General features: G+C 37.4%; 1 protein-coding gene and 1 pseudogene across 2 annotated transcripts in view; one reads left to right on the top strand and one right to left on the bottom strand.

Annotated features, from left to right (window-relative positions):
* The window catches only part of SLC9A7 (solute carrier family 9 member A7), a 118,192-nt gene that overhangs the window by 88,381 nt on the left and 14,224 nt on the right, over positions 1-15,587 (bottom strand). The gene's annotated exons all lie outside the window — the stretch shown is intronic.
* Positions 4,982-5,720, top strand: LOC308551210 (adenylate kinase 2, mitochondrial-like; annotated as a pseudogene). Its single transcript has 2 exons — positions 4,982-5,084; positions 5,246-5,720. The product of its transcript is annotated as an adenylate kinase 2, mitochondrial-like (transcript).

Here is a 15,587-nt window from a genome sequence, read left to right as displayed (position 1 = left end):
TAAATTATTTCTAGGTTCTGTTTTTGTCAAAGTATGACTTTCAAAGTGTTAAAAACAAGATTCTCATAAAAATATATAGTAAGCAAACATCAAAGACATTTGACTGCTTAACTGAAAATAATCAGAATGGTAAAAAGCTGGTTTCAAGGAGAAAAGGAGAAACCAGTATATATAGTCAATGGAAGAAAGAACACTGAAAATAAAGATTGCTAAGTTAGATTTTAAAATACTGATTTCTATGGTCTGAATGTTTGTGCCCCCCTCCCCTGAATTCATATGTTGAAATCCTAACCCCTAAAGCTGGTAGTATAGGGCAGGGGTGGGGAACCTATTTTCTGCCAAGGGCCATTTGTATGTTTATGACATCATTCGCCAGCCATACAAAATTATCAACTTAAAAATTAGCCTGCTATACTTGGTCAAACATTTAATTAACTCACCCCTAATGTGATGGCTGGAACTGTTTCTCTTTGATGAGGCCTTGGCAGGGCCAGACCAAATGATTTTGGCTGGACATTCCCCACCCCTGGTATAGGAGATGGGGCCTGTGGAAGGTGTTTAAGTCACAAAGAGGGAACTCTCATAAATCAGATTAGTGCTTTATAAAAGAGGTTTCAGAGAGATCCCTAGCCACTTCTGCCATGTAAGGATACCACAAAAACAAAACAAAACAAACAACAAAAAAACCCAAGCTGACTGAACAGTTTTTTCTCTGTAATGGCTCAAGTGCAGTTAGCCCCTGGAAATGGTCACAATATTTTAATAATGATGTTATTATTCATTGCTCCTTAAATTAAAATATGAGTCCAGTGATATAAGGTTAAGTTCTGGATCAAATCAAATTTTTGTGAGGCACCATCATCCTTAGTGAAGAATGACAAATATCACGTATAGTATATTTTTCAGCCTTGAGAAGTCTTTACACACACACACACACACACACACACACACACACACTACTTAATTTTATTCCTGGTGAAAGCCCTCTAAGGTAAGCAATGCACATATTAGTCTTCTTTTATAAATCAAGATGCTAGAATCTAGAGGTAGTAAATTATTTGCTCAAGTACAAATAGGTACTGAAAGAGTGAAGCAGTGACTCAGACCTGAGACTTCTGACTTCCAAACCAATGCTCATATATACAGAACTAGATGTACAATACATCTTTAAGTGGCTAACTAGCAAAGTGAATGTTTGCAGAATTTTAGAGGGCTCTGCCTTCCCGTAACACGCGGTAAAGATATGCTTATTTTTAGAGTCCCTAAGCTTATAACAAATGAAAATCAACCCCCCAAAAAAGGACTCCCTGTTCTCTGCATTACTCAACCACTAGATGCTGAGAACCCTGAGATGACTAAGGCAGGATCCCACTTTTAAGCTAAGAAGCTCTATCACAAAGCAGAAGTGCTGCAGTAGAGGCAAGTGCTAAAAGGAAGCACTGAGGAGGGGAAGTAATTACCTTGCCCAAATATGCTTTCAAACTCCCCACTGACTCATCCAAAAGAACATTTGAAATAACAACTGTGAGGGATCTAAGCCTATCTATTGTGAAGGCGCTCACTCTTCTGGTTCAAAATATCCAACAGCAGCAGCAGCAACAGCAAATTGGAGGTCTAACTGTTTTACACACAAACAGGAAGGAATGGTTCTGATAATCAACAGGCAAATAATTCCCAAGTTTCTTTAAAACACCATTTGGAGCTATTTTGATAATAATTTAGTTTTTCTTAATTTATTTTTCTTTTTTTCTTGCTAATTCCAGTTCCTTGCTGTTTTGCAAAAGGGGAAGCACCCTGTCCTAAAGTCAGCTGGCTTCCAGATAAAGCCAGAAGTCTCACCAAAAGGATAAGGGCTGCCCAGGACAAATAAAAACAAAATCACTAGGCCTAGTCTTCCATCTTGCGCATCTGGCCACATGAGGTATGCCAACATGCAGTCACTGAATAATCTAATTGTATTTCCCCAAAGAAATAATGAAATGATTGGGAAGGGAAAATCACATTCTTGAGCACTGCAGACAGGAGCTATGCCATAAAAAGCAAAGTTGCAACTGTAATCTATATTCCTGGAAAATACTCAAACAGTGCTCCAAGTCCTATAAATGGACATACATGTTACATACATGTTATTGACATTAATTATACAAGGGGTCAAGTGAGTAGAAATCCCACTTAGTACCACAAAACTTGTCCTAATCTTTTGGTAATTTCTACTATCTTTGAGTAATAAAGTGTTACCTTAAAGTCATTAAGAAATAATACTGTTCAAGTAAGTCTAAGCAGTCCTTTTCTTAAATATCCCAATAAATACTGATATAGGGTCATCCAAAATCTTCATTCTCCTTAGAAACATACTTTCAATATTTATCCAGCTGATTAAAATTAGTTAAAGTAAAAACATAAATCCAGTTAGAACATCAATGAACACAATAAGAAAAAGGACAGAAGAAAAGCCATAGTCAACCAAAAAAAGTTATCTGAAGAAAATCACACAAAATAAGCTTAAAATTTTTATGCTTTCAGCTGATAAGAGCAAAATAGAAATCATAAGAATAAATATGAGTTTCCTATTCTAGCCTAAGGATTGATAAATCAAAAACTTATTTTGTTGTTCCTGTGCTCTAAGAAGAATCTGTCACAGGGTTTTTGTGGAAATTGGGAGGAGAAGAACCTTCAGAGCAACAATAGCTTTAACATTTTTCTCCAAAATACCCAGGCATTCCACATATAAGTAGCCCTCAGAGAAAACTAAAGATATAATGTTAGTTTGGTTCTATAAGAGCAACTCTGAGGGTAGAATATTAGGGGGGAAAATAATATGGTCCAATCTGTCATTTACTGATTTTTTTAATGAAATTATTTTTTGAAGAATTAATAATATATTCTTTAAGAACAATTCTTTCTCAAATACCAAAATTTTCAGCCAGGCTTCTGACAGGAGCTGGATGAACAAACAACATGACTAAAGTCATTACTGAGAACCCTAATAACTGGTAATTTAAAAGCTCTATAAGCTACAGTTCCAAGTATGAGTTATAGAGATATTTGTTATAAAAAATCAAAGATCTTGATATGTATATTCTTGCTTGCTGAAGGGAAGTTCTAAAGTCACAGGCAAGAGCTTCCTCAGAAACCACTTAAGCAATTACTTGATTCAAGCACAAAAATGTGGTACCCCTGAGCAGGCACCTCATCACACCCACATCCTGTTCTTTCCCAGTCCTGACAACTGTGTTATCTTTGTGATCCTATTTGAAGGTATAATTTGATTTAAGTTTGAGTTGATCATACAAAATTTCAGGAAATAATTTTTATCCTTAACAAAGTTTAATATAATAGTCTGAATAGGTTTAACAGCTCTAATAGCTAAGGCTCTTTCTAATTCTAAAAGTAAGTCATTAATGAGACTTGCAAGAGACTTAATTAACAATTCTCCAGAATGGCAGAGAACACACTGTCTCCACTTTACCGATCTAAGCATCCAGGAGAAGAGTGGAATTTACAAAGATGCAAATAACTCTCCTCGGTCACGTTGCCCTGGATAGAAATCAAAACTGTAAGACAACAGGAGACTGAGGGAAATGGCACATCTGGCAGCCTCTGGTTTCTCTGGCTTCCGAAGCTAGGAGCAAATGATTCTCTTTTTAAAAATTCATCCTTTAAGTTTCCAAGAAATAAATATGTTTGCTCTGAATTCAATTTCCTGTAGTCATCTTCAGATGCTACAGTTTTAAATTAGTATAATTATCACAACACAGCCTGGCTTCCGAAGTAAAGGCCCAGGACTGAGAAAAGACTCTCCCTCCACACTTCCCTACCAGCCCACCAAAGACTATGGAGACTCTCATGCAACCAATCATTGAGCAATCATGAACCAAGCAATCAAGGAGCATGCCTTTTTGGACCTTACGGTCTAGTGCAGGTAGGGAAGAGTAGCCATAAATAAGTAAACAAAAAGAAGAGATGATTATGAATTCTGGTAAATGCATTAGTGAAGGCCATTGGTAACATTCATCAGCAAAAGGCATTTTTTGTTACATTTTGCTTCCAATATCCTCAATCAACATATAACTTCACAGTTTCAACTATTAATCATACAAACACTACAATAAAAATGGGTTTCCTATTCTAGTCTAAGTGTTGATAAACCAAAAATCTATTTTGATGATCCTGTGCTTTAAGAAAAACTTGTCTCTGTTTTTCTGTTGGTGGGAGTGGGGGTGGGGACTAGATACCAGGGATAACAATAGCCTTAATTTTACTTTGCCCCAAAATGCAAAGGTATTCCACACATAAGTAGCCTATGAATATGGGTTTCAAAACAAACATAAAGCCTTAGTTTCATTATGTTTTAGAATTGTCACTGCCTTAATACCTAAACAACTGTTTATATCCTCCTAATAAGGGAGAAATGCCTATTTGTTTATGGCTTTTGTAAATATAAATGCAGTGATCTATGGCTTTCAAAAAAACAAAACATTTCTGTGACAATGTTTGTTAATCTAGCTAACAGAGTTATTTGTAGAAAAATAGAGCACAACAGAGTTGTGGGTTTTTTAATCCTCACCTGACAATATGTCTTTATTGATTTTAGAGAGAGAAAGGGAGACAGAAAAAAAACAAACTTCAATGTGAGAGAAAAACACAGATCTGTTGTCTCGTGTTCGCACCCTGACTACAACCCAGGTATGGGCCTTGACTGGGAACTGAACCGGAAACCTTTTGGTGTGCCGGATGATGCTCCAACTGACTGAGCCACCCGGCCAGAACTAGCGTTTTTCATATACAAGAAATGTTTCCTCCTCAAACCATAGTTATTTGAATTGTTCTACAATTATTTGTAAAAACTAAACTTCAGTGAGGCAAGAAAAGAGTTCTATCAATACCACTTATGATGTTTAATTTAAGTATTACATATAAAGAACCGCAGTATTAAAGAAAGTAAATAAAACATGAATGGTGCTGAGAGGCTTCTGCAGCCATGGCTCCCAACGTGCCTGCAGCCGAATCCACCCCCAGAGAGTCCCTTTAAAGGCATCTGGGCCCTGCTGCTGGGGCCACCCAGGACCAGCAAGGACACCCAGGCACCAAATTGACCCAAAACTTGTGCCTGCCATCTGGCTACTGGGCACATGCTGAGGGCCATGGTGGATTCTGGCTCAGAGCCGGGGGGGGGGGGGGGGGGGGGGGGGGGCGGGGGGGGGGGGCTGAAGGCAACTATGGATGCTGGGAAACTTGTGAGCATGTGAGCAATGAAATGGTAATGGAGCTCATTGAGAAGAATTCGGATACCCTTTCATGCAAAAATTGTTTCTTCTAGATGGCTTCCCTCGGACTGTGAAGCAGGCAGAAATGCTTGACAATCTCATGGAGAAGAGGAAAGAAAAACTTAATTCTGTAGTTGAATTCTACATCATAGACTCTCTGCTGATTCAAGAATCACAGGAAGACTGATTCACCCCTAGTGGCTGTTCCTACCACGAGGAGTTCAACACCCCAAAGGAGCCCATGAAAGATAACATCACTGGGGAACCCTTGGTCCACCAATCAGATGGTAATGCGAAGGCCTTGAAAATCCACTTGGAGGCCTACCACACTCAGATTACCCTGCTGGTAGAATACTACAGGAAATGGGAATTCACTCTGCCATTGACACATCCCAGACTCCTAATGTCATGTTTGCGAGCATCCTAGCAGCCTTCTCTAAAGCCACATCCTAGTAACAGAAGGCCATGTGAGACTGTACCACTGCTCATCACCCCGCAGCATAACCCCTGCTCTTAGGTGCTGGGCAGAGGGGAGGGGTGGTCAGGGTAAGGATGAAAAGTGAAGAGTGGTGAGGGGCTCAAGAAAAATACTGGAAGAGCAGCAATGTTGTAGTGGGGCAATTTCTTTTACATATAAGAGTTTTTAAAAGTATGAGTAATCACTTTTTTTAAAAAAAAGTTTTTATCTCAGAACGTTATTGGGCCAGCCCAGGAATGCAGGAAATCTGTCTGTCTGTCATATAGTTTGGAACAGGGAGGGTTTGACTACTGACCCCGGTTCCCCACACCATAAAATCAAAAAATCATCTCCACACTTGAAAGAGATATGGGGTGTGCTCATGGGGGCAGTGGCTCAGCAAATCAAGTTTACAGGGGTCATCGGGAGGGTGGGAAAAGCGGTCTCACTCCCTTCCCAACTTACCACTGATTTATCAGCCCACCTGCTTTCATGGGTAAGCTGTCAGCAACCACCCGAGATGTACCATAATGCTATGCTCTTGTCTTGTTTCATATATGATGTGTGAAGAGACCCTTTAAATAAATGAGCAAGTGTCCTAAGCAACATCATTCAAAGATTGTCCTTCCTGTGCTCAAATACTGTGACTGGGATCACTCGACAGCACTGTAATGTATGTTCATAATTGGTGCCTTTAACTGACCAAATGCTGCCTTGTTTGGTCCCTAAATCAATAAAGTATGTAAAAGTTTATAAAAGGGGAGGGGTGGAGGGAGGGAGAGATGGAGGGAGAGAAGGAGATAGAGAGATGAATGCTGATCACAAAGTCTTTTCACAGGTACTTATACCAATGAAACCATTAAAAATGACATTAAATCAGTTATTTGAGAGCTTCAAAACTTTGACAAAATGATTCCTTCTTTGTGCCTGCAGGTCATCATAACAATGGGAATACGATTAACTAGATGCCACTCAAGGGTTCTTCTGTGGGCTCAAAGGAGGGATGTGGGGGAAACCTCCAGAAGATTCTTCCTTAGTAAGCGAGTATCCTTCTGTCATGTTAGGCCACCACATAGAAACAACTGTCACTGACAGCTTCAGTCACAGCATGCTTCAACAACTTGATCAACATATTTCAGCAGCCTCTGCTCAGCCAGCAGTGTGAGCAAACTGGAGTGCTATGATAGAACATCAGGCTGCTGACAATGTCAACCTAGAAACCAAGTCACTGATTTCTGGCAAAGACTAAAAATCATGATGACAAAGCTACATTTGCTCTCCCCACCTAGCAAAAAAAAAAAAAAAGTGAATAAATACATAAACCACCACCACACATAACTGGTGGACTTGATGATGTAAGAGGTAATGTAATAATTCATGTATTAAAATACAGTTTTCTTTCTTTGCTCTGACTAAAAGGCCTGGGTAGAAAGCCCATGTTTTAACAATCAGATTTCTTCCAAGAAAAGACAAAGAACTACAACAAAAGCAATGTCTGAACCCCTAAACAAGCCCCAAGTGCACACCTATTGCTCAGAACTTGCTTGGGTTTTCTCCCAAAGGAAACTCATTAACTCTCCTATGAAGAGGCAAAGCAGGAGATTGCTGAAGCAGCAAAGCTGCGAGCCCCACAATAGATGCCAAGAGGAGGGGAAAATACACCTTTTGATCCCAGGAATTTTGAGAAAGAAGCTGTCTCAGTAGCAAAGAGGTCACATAGATGTTCAGTGAGGCCCTACAACTGTAGCATAGGTCTTCCCTGGTAGTAGGACAGGGGTACAAGCCAAAGGGTAGGTGCCATCCTCACAAACCATGTAAGGAATCCGTGCTCTCCAGAAACTGCCCAATGACAAACCTGTGCAGCTGTAACCTGCATGAGCATTCTGACTCAGTCATCAACAATGGCATTTTAAAAAACTATTAATTCCACTCATTTCCTATGAGGAAGAATGTGAAAGAGAAGCTAGAGGAATTGGAAGGGTTCAAGGCAGGGGTTCTGTAGCCAGATTGCCTGGGTTCAAGTCTCAGCTTCACCATTTACTAAGACAACCTTGGGCAAGTTATTTTACTTCTTTGTGCCTCAATTTTCTTATCAATAAATTATAAATGGTATTGAGTTATGAGAACTTAAATGAGTCAATATTTATAAAGTGTCCAGAATAGTGCTTGGCATATATCATGCTCTATTTATTAAATTTTTTAAAAAACATAAAATTAAAAATGTTTACACAACTAGAAAGAGCCCCTGACCCCATTCAGACCTCTCACCAGAGATATAGTGAAAATTCTATTCTCTCTTCTGCCCCAGACCATTTGCCTGAATTGCTAGTATGAGTCTCAGCACTTGTCATGGGTGCAGATGTTCACTATTCTCACCTTCTCATTGCTATAACCCTCATCCCCAATACAACCACTCTAAATGCATCTCCCCAGCTGGTACTGCTAACCTTTCATTCCAACGCATCTTTGCAGCAGCACAGCTGCAGTGATGGGTTCAAGCCAGCATCCAGCCTTCCAAGATCCACACAGGTTTTCAGTTAATGCATTTATCTAGCTTTAGAGAATAATACAGGACAGTAAATACATCAGGGACAGAAGCTCCATCTCCACAGAAGACACAGTAGCCACCCAAGTACATAGCTTCTTCCGTCCACTCACCTACACAGGTCGTATATAGCTGCTACAGTGACAGTCAAGATGTTTGTAGGTCTTGCTGATACAGAAAAGCCACAGCCACTTTTGCCACCAATCTTTTATACTACCCTCATGCAGGCCAATAGGCCACATGCCAATTCACAGCTCCCAAGCTAGGTGCGGCTCCATACAACAACCAAAGCAGACACTACATCTTCCAATTACCTTTACTGCTTTCAAAGTCACAGAGTATGGGACACAAAAGTCATTCTCAGGCAGGCCTAAAGCAACCCAAGCCTTTAATCACAAATGTCGAACCATTTTTTAATAGAATGGAGCCTCCAAGCTCCAAAAGGGCAATTGAGGCCCACAATCTGTACCCTGTTTCCTGTATTATGTCTACAATTGATCCCACATGCCCTAACCTCAGCCACACAGCCTGACCTGGCTTTTGGTGCACTGTACACGGTTGTGCTCCACTCAGAGTGTCAACTCATTGGGGGCAGAAACCTTCTCTTTATTTCCTCTTCCCTCCACCTGACACCCAAGCATAGTCTCTTAAACACTAAAAACTCAGTAAAACATTAACTGCATTTAAGAAACTAATAAAGCTGGTTCACAATTAATCTGCTAAAGTGAATGAAAGTTATGTAATTTTAAAAGTCTCAATGTCTGGATGACAGTGAGGACACATGTAAAACATTAAAGACCACAAGCCTCGTCCAAACCAGAAGGGGGGTAAAAAGCCCCAGAGGGATCATAAAGCTGATCTATTAACAACCCCCTCCACAGAGTGTTTGCATAGAAGTCCTTGTGAGTAGGGTCTATGTCCCTGTACAATAAATAGTCACAAATGCTTGGGTATTCAACAAATGACTTAATTTTGTGAAAATCATGATTGGGCTTACTAGGGTCTCTTTATGAAAAGATTGAAATCTGTAATTAATAGACAATAAAATTAAATACAAGAAACCAATCTATATAAACTAGAAATGCTTCAAAGTTTGACTTAGGCAAAAATCAGATTCGGTCTTCAGAAGTAACTGAATATCTTCCACAGTGTCATTTTTGGTATTACTTAACTGTTAGTGAGCAATGACCATATGATGGCATAACTTGTTATCACATGTGACCAGCATAACGAAATGAGTAACATAAACAAAGCATCCCATTTGTATTTGTTATTAAGCCTATTTGCAACTTAGAATACAGATCACCTTATGTGTTTTACATGCAGAAATTAGATCAGTCTCTTGAGCGATATATTCATCTTTATTATTGTAAGAATAAAATGCTGATTATTGACTGTAAGAACTGTTAATTTTATATGCAAAACAGTTAACTTATGAAGAATGTATTAAGATGGTCACAAAAAGTATAAACTACGAAGGAGAAAAAAACTGATAAATTGGACTTACTCAAAATCTAAAAGTTCTACCCTTCAAAAGACACTATTAAGGAAATGAAAAGATAAGCCACAGACCGGGAGAAAATATTTGAAACCACTTATCTGATAAAGGATTTTCACCCAGAAAATATAAAAAATACAACTCAATAAGAAGACATAAGCCAAAAATATGAAGAGAGCCAAAGAAGGCATAGGGATGGCAAATAAGCATAGGAAAAGATGCTCCACATCATTAGCTATTAGGAAAATGCAAATTAAAACAAGATGCTGCTTCACACCAAGATGTCTAAAATAGAAGTTCCTAATTAATAAAAGTTAGTAAAGATGTGGAACAATTGGAAATCTCACACCCTGCTGCTGAGACTTGTAAAAGGTTGCCAAATTTTTATAAAGTTAAACATACACTTACCATGCAACCCAGAAATCTCACTCTTGGTATTTACCCAACAGAAATGAAAACACATGCCCACACAAAGACATGAAGGCAAATGTTCACAGCAGCTTTATTTATAATACCCCAAACTGAAAACAACCCAAGTGTTCAATGAATGGTGAATGTGTAAGTAAACTGTGACACATTCATACAATGGAATACTGCTCAGCAATAAAAAGGAACTAACTATTGATACATACAACATGGATGAATTGCAAAAGTAATATACTAAGTGAGAGAAACTAGGCACAAAAGATTACCTAATATATTATTTAATTCACATGAAATTCTGGAAAAGGCAAAAGCGTAGGGACAGAAAACAGATCAGTACTTGCCAGGTAGGATGAGGGCATGGTCTGCAAAGGTCTCGCCTGAGGACTTTTGTGAGGGACAGAAATGTCATATGTGGTACCTTGGTTTTCGAACGTCTCTGTTGAAGAACATTTCAGTTTACAAACGCCATAAACCCAAAGTAAATGTTTCGGTTTTCGAACACGCCTTGGAAGTCAAACATGCCACATGGCTTCTGCTGAGGGCAAGATCCTGAGGCGCAGTTGTCGGCTGTTGATCCTTCGGTTTTTGAACGTTTCAGAACTCGAATGGTCTTCTTGGAATGGATCACATTCGAAAACCGAGGTACCACTGTACCTTGATTTTGGTGGTGGTTACACTGGTGTATACATATGTCAAAACTCATTGAACTATATACTTAAAAGAAATGAGTTTTATTGTATGTAAATTATACCTCAATAAACCTGGCTTTTAAAAAGGGAATGTATTAAGAAATAAAAAAGTAAACAGACAGTGAATATTTATTGAATGAATTAATGAATGAAAAGTACTATCACTAACTTAAGAAAAAAAAATATATGTGGTTAAGTCAACAAATACCTAAAATATTAAGTAACAATACAAGATAGAATAATAGATACTAGATCATAACATAATTCTAATCTTTCTAGAAGTGCTTGGTGCACTAGAATTCATATCATTACAAAACAATCTTTTAAAGTTGCATTTAATTTCTAATTATCTCTTTGGTATCACACACATACAGCCTAATGAGCTCCCATGCAATCTAGTAACTGGCAATATTGCGAAATTGTACTTTGCAATGTCAAACTTTAAAAAATATGACTTCTAACGTTTTTAATAAAATTGCAATAATTATCTATTTTTGGACAAAATTTCAGATTTATTTAACTCAGAGGTTCATTCTAAGTTAGTGATATTTTGGTTTAGCCTTGACCAAATATTGATTTTTAACACTTGCCATTCAACAACTAGTCAAAATACATGTGACTAATCTTTTAACTTTCAGGGTTTCAAGTTCTGGTTCATAATTAGCCAGCCTCCACTAAACCCACACACTCTGGGTTCAGCCTTCTCAACCTTCAAGCATTTATGATAAATCCATAATTACCAACATTCACACTAGAAACCCTAATCCATTTGCAGATTAGATTTTTTTTACATTAATTTTCAAGATACTTCATTACAAGGCAAAAATACAGTAGAAAGCATTTGACAAATTCCATGAACTATCCTCAGCTATTAAAATGAGAGTAAAGAAAATGAAAAATAATGTGGCTAAGCCAATTTAAAAGAAAAGAAATCCAGGACAATACAGTTTAAAGATGTAATGGACAAAACAATATCATTTATAATGGTAACAAAAATATGAAATATGTAAGAATAAGGTTAAGAAAAAATGTGCTAAACTTTAGAGGAAAACTCAAAAACACTTCTGAAGAACACAAAAGTCTTGATCACAATCAACTTCAGTGTGATGCTAATTTAATTCCAATAAAATATTGAAACTTTCTTTGATTCTAGTATTTCTACATATCTCCTTCATGCTAGTATCTTAAAATACATGTCACCTATACTACAAACATATGCTACAAACCCAATAATACAGCATTGTTTAATTCAATTTTATATCTTTTTAAAAGTTTAGCAAATAAAAGAGGAAAATGTATATATTTATACAGTTTTTAATAGTTACTCATAGTTACATTTTCATTAGTCTTTATTTCCTTGTGTGGATTTGTGTTATTGTCTGGTATCATTTCCTTTTAGCCCAAAAGGCTTCCTTTAATATTTCTTGTAAGGCAGATCTGATAGAAACAAATTCTTTCAGTCTTTATTCATCTGGGAATATCATTATTTCACCTTCACTTTAAGAAAAAACAACTTCATTGTGTTATAATATGCATTTCATAAAATTCACCCAATTTAAGTATATAATTTAATATGTTTTAGTAAATTTACCAAGTTATGCAACCATCACCACCATGCCCTTAATAAGATCCTTGGTAATGTATTTACAGTTAATACCTATTTCCACCCCCAGTCCCAGGCAACCACTAACCTACTTTTTTCTATACATTTGCCTGTAGGTGGTCTTTTGTGCATGACTTTTTTCATTTAGCATAATGTTTTTGAGGTTCATCCACGTTTTAACATGAATAAGAATTTCATTCTTTTTAATCACTGAATAGTATACAGTCCTGCAAGGTAGTGGGAACCACAAAAATGCAAGCTAAAAGCATGTAAAGCAATCTTAATAATCAATGGTAAAAATATAATAGTTCAATGATCTTTAAAAATTTTTGTCAATAACATTAAAGACTTACTCTTGGCTATAACTGTAAAGGGAAATGAAAAGATAGTAAAACTAATATTTAGTATACTATAATTTAAAACATCAGAAATATTGAGAATTAAAATTTTTATTACTTTTTTAAAAGCTTATTAAGAGTAGTTTAAACAGCGCTTGCTTGCTTTCTTCTCATGTAACTTACAATACAGAGCGAGCATTTTTCTATTCCTTGGTGAATTGTCGCACTCTTTTCTAAGTTAGGATCAGCTTCCACATTATATCCTTAGCACTTTCAATGTCTTGAAATACCTCAAAGAGTTCCTTCAACCTGAAGGTTTCTTTGCTGGTATAACTTCCTCTGGGATATCTCATTCTTTTCATTTATGTCACTTTGCTCATTTATGTCAATAAATTCGCTTTCACTAAGTTCTTCTGCCTGTATATCTAGTTTCTCAGATGATGACAGTGTCAACATTTCTGCTTCAGCTATTTCTTATGTGATTCCATTTACGATCAATACAAATTTCTTTTCCAGTATTATCTTTTTTCATTTATTTGCTGCACTTTCATCTTTGTTGGCCAATTCCCTTTCAGTTATCCATTTTTGTAAAATGCTACATGGGTTTATCACTGTGATACAAAGAGACAGCGCAACTACATGCTTGTTGTCTGTGTATGAACTGAATAACAGATGGATGGTGAGCAATCACAAACAGACTTTGAAAGAAATAACATGATTGATCTCTGATCTTGATGTGTATTTGTATTTACATAGTTATTTCTGGAACAAAGAGCTAGTAGTAAAGATGGTACTTTGTGCAATTACTCACAGTTAACATATTGTGGCACCAGAAATTTGAACCATGTTGTTAGGGGGATGCTGTTAGTTAAGCTATGGTAACAGAAATCTGTACACATTAGGCTGATGCAAAGTGAGGACTACCTATATTTTAGGTAAGGACGTCTAACTTGCTTCTAACCAAAATAATATAGCAAAGGTGACAGGATATCATTTCTGAAATTATGGTACATTATATGGCAAAGGTTAAATGATTTTGCAGATATAATTAAAGTCCCCAATCTTCCTTGTTATGAATTCTACTTCATTTGAAATTAATATAGCTACTCAAGCTTTCTTTTGTTTAGTGTTTGCATAGTGTATCTTAATCCTTCTATTTTTAATCTATATATGTCTTTATACTTAAAGTGGGTTTCTCATAAATAGCATGTAGTTGTGTCTTCCTTTTTATCCAATCCAACAATCTCTGCCTTTTAGACCATTCACACTTTCACGTTTTAAGTGATTACTAATATGGCAGGATTAAAATCTACTATCTTTAAAACTACAATGAGATATCAGTTCACACCTCCCAGAATGGCTGCCATCAATAAATCAACAAACAAGTGCTGGCGAGGGTGCGGAGAAAGGGGAACCCTAGTACACTGCTGGTGGGAATGCAGACTGGTACAACCACTATGGAAAACAGTATGGAGTTTCCTCAAAAAATTTAAAATGGAATAGTCTTTTGACCCAGCGAACCCACTCCTGGGAATATATCCTAAGAATCCTGAAACTCTAATCAGAAGGAATATATGCACCCCTATGTTCATAGCAGTGCAATTTATAATAGCTAAGATTTGGAAGCAGCCCAGGTGCCCATCAGGAGATGAGTGGATAAAAAAAGCTATGGGACATTTACACCATGGAATACTACGCAGCTATAAAAAAGAAGAAACTCTTACCTTTTGCAACAGCATGGATGCACCTGGAGATTATTATGCTAAGTGAAATAAGCCAGTCAGAGAAAGACAAATACCATATGATCTCACTTATATGTGGAATCTAATGAACAAAATAAACTGACCAAAAAAAATAGAACCAGAGACATGGGTACGTGGAACAGACTAACAGATCTCAGAGGGGAGGGGGTTGGGGTGGACTGGATGAAAGAAGGTGAAGGGATGAGCCAAAGAACCTATATGCATAGCCCATGGACACACACAACAATGTGGTGATGGCCAGAGGGTGGGGGCAGGGTCTGGGTGGAGGGAGCAAAATGAAGGATATCTGTAATAATGTCAACAATAAAAATTAAGTTAAAAAATCTATCTTGTTACCTGATTTTTAATTGTTCCATTTGTTCTTTGTTTCTTTTTTCCTCTTTTTATGCTTTCTCTAGGTTTTTTTGAGCATTTTAACTATTTCATTTTATCATTTCTATTTCTATTTTTACTTGATGCTAGTTAGCTTGGTATTGGGGAGGTGGGAGATGAGGGCATTCTATTGTGTTCCAATTAATCCTCAATATTAGGTAGGCACTTTGACCCTTGTTCCTGTGACTGTGGTCTTCATAAGCATTCCCAGTCCTCCTACAAACATAATTCTAGGCCCAGCAGGTATTCCTTTCCTTCCCCCAAAGCAGAAATTCTTTGCTTTCCTGTTCCCCTTCCATAGCTGCAATGGGTTTCCACCAGTGCCCTCAACTTCTGTTATCCTTCTTCTCGAGAATTAAACTTTTGCTCCTGAGGGAGATGGGGAGACATTTTGGGACAGATTTTGGCAATGGATATTTGCCTATGCCAGCAAACACATGGGAGAAACTTTATTAGGAGTCTTCCTGATATTCCCTGTGAGCACCTGGTAGGGTCCTTAAAGGAAAAAATCTACAAGAGGGTGAGAACCTCCTACTACCTGAGGCCCTAACCTTTAGCAATTCATTAAAAAATTCTACTTTAATATTACTGGCTTATGTGACATGCAGCAGTGTCTGTCCCAGGTAAGC

Source organism: Miniopterus schreibersii (assembly GCF_964146895.1).
Source record: "Miniopterus schreibersii genome assembly, chromosome: X".
NCBI classification, from domain to species: Eukaryota; Metazoa; Chordata; class Mammalia; order Chiroptera; family Miniopteridae; genus Miniopterus; species Miniopterus schreibersii.
This window is presented reverse-complemented; position numbering and strand designations above follow the sequence as displayed.